The following is an 8,972-nucleotide window of genomic DNA, read 5'->3' on the forward strand; positions in this document are numbered from 1 at the left end:
CATGGCCACGAGGCCAAACTTCACAGGTGTGAGCAGGCTGTGGAGACCTTCTGTTGTGCATCGGGCGCACTGATCAACTGGGAAAAGACAATGGCTTTCTCGATTGGTAGTGCTCCTGTGCCAGATTGGATGCCAGGAGAGGGTTTTAGGTGGATTCCCCCAGGGGCTGCAGTTCGGTACTTGGGCTGCCAGGTTGGTTTGGACTTGTCTCCCGATAGCAGATTGCTCCCCTTCTCCTGTCTATCAGGAGAAAGTTGTTACACTGGAGCTCAGCACGACTTTCTTTGGCTTGCAGAGTAGTAGTTGCCAACCAGGTGCTATTGGCGACTATGTGGTACATCACTTCCTGCTGGATCTTCTCGAGTTCTTGTATCAGCTAGGTAGAGAGGCTGATCAAGAACTTCCTTTGGTTAGGACGTGACACTCAGATAGCCTGAGCCAAAGTAGCTTGGCAGGTCATCCCTCTTCCTTGTTCATAGGGAGGGCTTGGGATCATTGATCCAGCATAGCAGACAGAGCCCTTCTTGGGAATTTCATTGTCAGAGGACTTCTTCTAGGTGAGGAGCCCTGGAAGGAGTTCTTGCTATAGTAGCTTTGTGCTGGGGTGCCTTGGGCAGCAGGCCCTTGGAAACCTTCAACCAGATGGATCTTTATAGAGATGCACAGAGTTGGTTTGAGCAGGAGACTGGAGGACTGCTTCACTGTGAGTCTGCTTTGATCTTGGGAGCACTTGCGGCGTGGCAAGGAGCAGAGACAGCCTACGTGCACGGAGGAGCACCTACAACAGCCCCTCGTCTGAAACCCCATGGTTAGCACTCAGAGAGGCCAATTGGTTGGTAGTCGGCCTCATGTTTCCTGGGGTCCCATGGAAGCAGGTGCAGCGCGCTCTTTAGGTGATTGTCTAGAGTCACATGTTTGTGAGAGGAGGCGCAGGGTCTCTAGCTACAGGGCATGAGAGGGGTGTAGAGCATTTTCCAGGACATCTCAGAGTCAGTTCTAGCTGAGTGGCTCACGCCTCTCGAGCCAGCCTTCACACAACTGGAGGTTCTCATCTCAGTCAGGGCCTGCTCAGAGACTGTCCTAGCCCTTTTCTTTGAGCTTCAAGCTGGGGGACGCCTTCAGCGAGTTACAGTAGAGCCCCCCCAGGTAGCAGCGTGCTATTTTGAGAGGATCCGAGTAGTGGGCATTTGTGGAAGGACTTGTGTCATAGACCCTGACCCAGTAGCTCTTGAGACTGGACACTAGAGGATGTGGGCTTGGGAGTGTCGTACACTGGCATGAGTACAGTGGGATCCTTGTGAGTGGATATGGAGGGATCCCTTCTCTTCTATAGACCACCGAGGAGTCCCGTTATTTCAGTACACTGTTCGACTGGGACGTCATATACTAGCAGCATAGAGAGAGGCCCGCCCCGCTGCAGTACCTCATTGGCAGGAGGAGGGTCTCACAGCTAGGTTCTTGGGATCATTTTGGGAGAGTTTTTCAGACTCCAAAAAATCGAGGCGAGTCATCTTGTTTCAGTGGGTTGGTCGCACATAGAGCTATAGCAGTTGGGAGCTGGCTAGTGCATAGTGGTCTCTTGCCCGCATGTTTAGCTTGTGACCACCTTGTGGAGAGTCAGCGTCACTGTCTTTGGGACTATCCCTTGGCCCAGCAGGTGTGGCTACGGTTCTTTGACTGATGCCTGCTCTCTCCACGGCTCAACAATACATTTGGGGAGCAGTGTCTTGGTCCACCCTCTCAAGCCTGGCACTTCAGTTTGAGCTATCTTCCACTAGCAGGATGATAGTGATGCAGGAGGGGCGACCTACACTCCAACCTGCTACAGAGCTTACTCCACAAGAATGGTGCAATGAGAGAGAGGAGCGTTGGGATCTCATCAGTGGCCTGACACTCTGGTTCATCTGGCGGGCCCATTGCTTCCGTATCTTTGAGGCTCGCCCCGTGCCACCAGTAGAGACTGTTCACGATTTCTAGCTAGAGCTGATCTCTCAGAGGACAGCTTGAGGGACTACAGGGCAGCTCCGACCGCATGCGGGAGCACATAGAGGCTTTCTTTCGACTCTGGCGTCCTGGGCCTCTCCACACCATGGTCCAGGGTGTACTCCGATGGCATTACCGACCACTTGTGTGGCTTTTCCTTCCCCCCATTTCTTGATTTAGCCCCATTGTACTGAGGCGGTCCGGGGCGGGCAACAAGAAGAGTGGCCTCTAAGCACTCTTCTAGGCTCCCGTGCTGCTCAATTGGGTTGGGTTCGGAAAGAAACAACAACACACACACAAACCCGCAACCTAACCCTACACAAATTTGGGGCACCACCTAGTTTTGGATGCGAACTAGGACGCGTAGAGAGAGAGAGAGAGAGAGAGAGAGAGAGAGAGAGAGAGAGAGAGAGAGAGAGAGAGAGAGAGAGAGAGAGAGAGAGAGAGAGAGAGAGAGAGAGAGATAGTTCTGGGGATGCTTTGAAACGTATCGGCAGTGATCAAGCAAACACAATTATATATGTGAGAAAGGGAGAGAAGGGGGGGGGGGGGGGGGGGGGGGGGGGGTGCTTGTTGCATTAATACCTTCTTACAAATTTGTCATGACCAATCAAAGTAAGATTAGTACTTGTTCAACATAGCTTGAGTAAATTACACCACAACACATCACAAGAAAAGCCACCCCAATCACTGTCTTAAGTCCAGGGGAGTCCTTTCCACCCTGTCGCCCTCTTACAGTATGTGGGATTTATGGCTAAATTGATGACAACACCCAGAGACAATCTATCAAGAACTTAAAAAAAGCACCAAGACACTTACACATCATTGTTGTCCATTACTTCACGTTGAAAGAGAGACAAAGTATCCAAGCTTAGTCCAAATCCACCCTCCTTGATTCAGCAAATGTTGGGCTTACACTAGTAGGAGAAACGATAGATTTCCTACTCTCAATTTAATGATCACTCTCTCTCTTACAATGGCATAGAGTTTCCTTGATAATCACCCCTAATACAACACATGCATATGCATAAGACAATGAGCTTCCACTCAAGAGCTCCATCTAGAGAGGTTGAGCTTGGCTTCTCAAGCTATAGCATAGTGCTCTTGCTTATGGCTCCCCCCTTTTTGTGCTAGCTACACCCTCCTTTTATAGCAATTTTGAGGGCTAGGATTACTCCTCTAACGATGGTTGGGTTAGATTTTCAGCACTTATCTAATTTCTTTTGCTTGGAATTATCAAGAAGTTGATAGGACTTTTCATAGTAGGTTAGTGTTAGTAAATTAGTAGAGTTAGTATTTTTATTAATTTACAAATGGAATTGGATATTTACAATGGAAGTATCCATATAGGATACAAATAAGGAAGAAAAAAATCTAAATAGGTAAGAAAATATGGATTTCTTACAATGTTGATGCTCCAAGTGTTTTGAGTAGGGTCAATTTTGACGCTTGTTGACGGTCCACTAGCTTTGACGGTACGTTTTCTTTCCACTCTTGACCTTCCTTGAGAGCCAAGGTAAGTTAACATCAGTAATCAATCACCATGATGCTGTCTTTCAAGAGAAGAGGCTGAATTTTGTGGTTTTTATTGATAGATATGGGTAATATGGAAGAGGAAAAATGAGTCTAGGTGGTCAATTTTGGAATGGAAGTGTGTGTAGGAGACATGAGTTCACCATGGTTTCTCTTATTCTTCAAGGTTGAGAAGAAGGTGAGTAGGGTGCAGAGAGGAGTGGTGAGAGAGATGGGGATGATGAGTGGAGAAGTGTGTGTGAAAAAGGAAAATGATAAAGTGGAAGAGGGAGTGTGGTTGCATAGCATGGGCAAACTGGGGTCCACCAATAAAATCATAGCTCACAACTCGTAGCGCAAAAGAATATGAAAAAATTTGAGGTAAAAGTTCAGCCCACGAGCTACAACTTTTGTTTGTATCACTTTTTCAAATTCGGGGAGCATGTGATCTTTAAAAATTCAATAAAACCGACTGTGTTTTTCCACTGCACAAAGTCTTTGTGAGGTCCTTCTTTGGATGATTCTTTTGAATACCTCCAAGAGTGAGCCCCCCATAGTGCATGCATGCATGCCACATACCCTTGACCTTATTTGGTAGGTCTATAATTGAAGATATTGTTGAGATCATGATATAAGTGAATAGTACAACTAAGAAAATCAAATATTGAGGGGTCTAAAAAAATATGTACATGTCAAATATAAATAATATAGGTGGAAAACATATAAAGGGGTCAAAATAAATCTCTCTCATTATAAGTCTACCATAAAAAGATGAATATTTTTTGTGGTCTAATTTATGAGAGTAATAGAGAATAGATGTAGGAAAGAAAAAATCACAATAGTGAAAAAATATACACATAAATAGAACTAGTTTTTTTGGATTTTTGTTGGGATGGAGTTACACCAAAAATAAGATAAGCTTGCATGAAATTTTTTTTATATGGAATAAAGAGTATGCAAAATGGTAAGAAAAAATATGGTAATGGTGAGTCAATGTATATAGCATAAATAATACACCATAGGTAGGAATATTTAAATAAATACCAAAATAATTATGAAAAATCCTTTTATTTAGGCCCTATATACAATGAAATATTTACACACAAATGGGCCATAATATACTTATAATTTTTTTTTATTTTTTTATGGCTCAACTAGCCCAGTGACTAGCTAATTGAGGGTTTTTAAGAAGATATGGGAAAAGTCCCCTAACTCACACACACCTATATACAATGAAATGGTAGGGATAGCCACAGTGTTTGGATGATTTTGGTAGGGTGGGTTAACTCACTATGGCAATTACGGAGAGTCAAAAAACGGCTATCATTAGCCCTCCCTCAGGATGATGGTATATTCATGTACCATCATAGAGCATCTTTTCCAAAGAGAGTGCTTCAGAGTCCTTGACGAGATCTTCATTGTTTGGCCCCTCAGAATTTTGGTTGGAGTTACACTCATGCTTCATATAACAATACTTACATGAGACAGCTGTCCTTTGACAGATCTTTAGTAGAAGGCGACTCAAATAGAGTGCTCTTTCCCATTCAAGTCCATAAGTTGATAGTAACTTGAATTGAAAGCCTTCTTAACTATGTATGGCCCCTGCCATCTAGTTTCAAACTTGGCATCAAAATGATTATCGAGTCGATTGTCATACCTTAGCACAAGATCTCCTTCATTGATGCCTTTGTCCTTCAATTTCTTGTCAAGCTTTTCCTTCGTCTGTGTGGCTTTCCTCTTGTAGCACTCGTATGCTGCTTTTCTTTTCCACTCAAGCTCAGCTAAGGTAAGAAGTCGATCCATCCATGCTTCTTGATCATCTTGTGCTGCTTTGCCATGAATTCGCATTGTTGGAATGTTGAGCTCAATTGGTTGTAAAGCCTCTTGACCATAGACCAAGTGAAATGGTGTGAACTCCGTGGCTTCCCTATGTGTGGTTCGATACGCCCACAAGGCACCATCCAAGAAGTCATCCCACAACTTTGTCTTGTCTTTCATCATCTTTCTAATGATGCCTGCAATGACACCATTAGCTTTTTCTACCAAACCATTTGATTGGGGATAGTAGGGTGTACTATGACGATGTAGAATGTGAAGTTCTTCACAGACTTCTGTGAGCAAGCCCTTTCTAAACCCCGGATCATTATCAGAAACAATCTCCAAAGGTGTGCCAAATCTACAACAAATGTGAGTGTCGACAAATTTGCTCACTGTCCGCTCATTTACCTTTGCCACACTTTGTGCTTCCACCCACCTAGTCATATAGTCTACAGCCACTAGAATGTAGAGTTTACCATTTTTTGTCCTAGGGAGAGGACCCATAGCATCAATGCCCCACTTTTCAAAGGGTCCATTTGCAAGCACGATTTGCCTTGGACCATAAACCAATCTTCTATTCCCATTTACCTGACAATTGTGACAACTTTTACACCAATGTTGGACATCCACATGCAGACTTGGCCAAACATACCCCGCAAGCAAAATCTTCTTCACAGTTAACTCTTGGGCAAAATGACCACCACATGCCTCTTCATGCAAACCTTTTAGAATGGTTGGAATGTCCTTGATAGTTGGTACTCTTCTGCACACTTGATCCTTTCCTCTTTGATAGAGGGATCCTTCTAGGAAGAGATACGTGCTTGCCTTCTTCACGAGTCTCCTCTTCTGAGCCTTCGTGAAGTCTTGTGGAAACTCACCCTCCAAAATGTAGCTAATAATGGGAGTCAATGACTCCAATCCTTGGTATCTCGGTTTCTTGACAGTTGTTGCCACCATGATGACGTGCACTTCTTTCTCAACACATGCAAGTGCTTGTTGTGCAAGTAAATCGGCATCTTCATTTTGTTTCCTAGGAATATGATATAGTTGCACTTCTTCAAATTGATTAAACATCCTACGAATGGCATAAACTTTTGTCCTTAAGCTTTCATTCTTGCATGCCCAAATGCCTAAAATTTGCTTCACAATGAGAAGTGCATCCCCTTTTACCATGAGACGTTGTATACCTTGGCCAATGCATATCTTTAAACCATGAAGTAGTGTGTCATATTCTGCTTCATTGTTGCTACTTGAACCTGGTAGATTGACCTTCTCTTTCATGACCACCTCTCCACTTGGGTTGAGCAATACTAGCCCTCCCCCTGCTTTTCCTGTGACTCGTGGAAAAGCTCCATCAAAGAACAAGGTAAAAGCATTAGGAATACTTTTAGGTGGTGGCAATGGTAGGGTTTTTACTTCAGGCACCTTAATCTCCTTCTCATGTACCCTATAAGTAAGGATCCCTGCCAATTGTGCACGCACACTATCTTCTACCTTGAAAGAGTATTGAAACTCTTGCAATTCCATAATCCACTTTGAGATCCTAGTGCTAAGATTCATTTGAGATGACACCCAAGGAAACAAATTTTCTACAATGAGAATTACAAAAGGTTTTGGTAGCAGGTAGGATCTAAAATTTCTCACCGCAAACATGAGAGAAAGCATCATGAGTTCTGCTTCTGTGTAGCCTCTCTCCAAGGCATTCATGACCCTACTAGCAAAGTAGATGGGTCGCATCCTGGTACTGTGGGGATCTTGTTGTAATAAAACTGCACCAATTGTTTCCTTCCCAACACTAGAGCTAACAAAGAATGTGTACTCCCAACAAGGAGGCATGAGTGTTGGTAGCTCTGACAAAATGACTTTAATGTTACAAAAGTACTTTTCAAGCTCATAAGACCATGCAAATTCTACTTGTTGTATCAACTTTTGCAAAGGATGAAGCAACTCCAAAGCTAAGTGAATAAAGCGTGACATATACTTCACCTTTTGAATGAATGAGATGACCTCTTTGAGATTCTTGGGTGATGGGAGCTCAATAAGAGCCTTTGCCTTTGAAGGATCCACCTCAATTCCTTTATAGGAAACCTTGTGACCAAGAAAGATCACTTCATCCTCACCTATGTGACACTTGTCGGGGTTGAGTTGACCTCCCATGTCGTAGAGCTTCTTTAAACCTTCTTCTACCCTTTGTGGATGCAATGATTTTGAGCTATAAATGCAAAAATCATCAATAAAAACCCTAATGGACTTTCCAAAGAATGCTTGAAACACCATGTTTATGAAGCGTTGGAAAGTTGCAGGAGCATTTGTCAGACCAAATGGAATGACTCTAAAAGCATAACAACCCCAAGGAGTGATGAAGGTTTTGTTTAAGTGATCTTCCAATGCGATACCTATTTGAAAGTAACCTGAGTAGCCATCACACACAGTGTACTTCTCATGACCAGCTACCTCATTTAGTATCTCATCCTGAAATGGAAGGGGAAAGTGATCTCTTTTTGTTGCCTCATTGAGTGGACGGTAATCCACACACACCCTCCACTTGCCGTTTTTCTTAGGAGTGACAACAACGGGAGAGACCCACTCTGAATTCTCCACTGGATAAATGAAACCTGCTGCTAGAAGCTTTCTTACCTCCTTGAGTAAAGCCTGCTCCTTGATGACTCCTAGCCTTCGTAGCTTCTAAGCCTTAGGTGTCGCCTCTGGCTTCAACTCAATTTTGTGTTGAACAACATCTACTCCACGCACATCGGTGTAGTCTTTAGCAAAAAGCCTAGGAAATTTCCTTAACACACCTTTGAGCTCCTCTCTTTCATCCTTTGTAAGTGTTGTAGATAGCATACCTTCTAGCATTCTTTCATCTTCCACTTTTTGGTTCTCTTGGGAACCCACCTCTTTCAAACCTGGGCAAGAGTCTCTTGGTTGTTTGTCTTAAACCTTACCCCCATTACTTCAATGGAAGACTCCTCTTCAGTAATGATGCCGCTACTCTCTCCTTCTGAAGTGATATCAGTCCAGCCTTCCTCCGTCTCACTTTGAGATGATTCTTCATGGAGCTCCTCTTGGCGTTGCTCTTTCATGTCAAAGACAACCTTCTTATGATTGTCATTCTTGCAAATTAGCTTTCCACTCTCCCAATCCTGCAAAGCTCGCATTTTCATTAGCCATGGTCTCCCTAGGATAAATGGGTAACCATTTCCTTTGGTAGACATGACATAGAAATCCACTGCCTTCTTAATGCCAAAGGCCTCCACAAAGACATTTTTACAAATGCCTACGCACTTAGCCTTGCTATTGTTTTCCATTTTGAATTTAATTTCAGGTGTCTCATGGATGTGCATGCCTAGTCTTTGCATGAGTCCTTCCGCCATGATGCAAATTTGTGCACCCCCATCCACTAGACCTTTCCTAACCAATCTTCCTTTGATGTAACAATCTAGCAAATATGTAATATCCTCATTCATTTCAGTATGTGCAATGTTTACAACAGGAACACTCTCTTTTATCTTTCTCCTAGTGCTAACTGCCTTCGTTAAATCCCTCCTAACTTGTGGGCATAATGCAAGAAACTGAGGCCATGAGATATCAGGACCCTTACCTCTCATGTCTTCCAATAGGTTGTATGGAGCCATACCATGTCCAAGAGGGAAGTCTTG

The sequence above is a fragment of the Adiantum capillus-veneris genome, chromosome 7 (genome assembly GCF_014529385.1).
Source record: "Adiantum capillus-veneris isolate H3 chromosome 7, ASM1452938v2, whole genome shotgun sequence".
NCBI lineage: Eukaryota > Viridiplantae > Streptophyta > Polypodiopsida > Polypodiales > Pteridaceae > Adiantum > Adiantum capillus-veneris.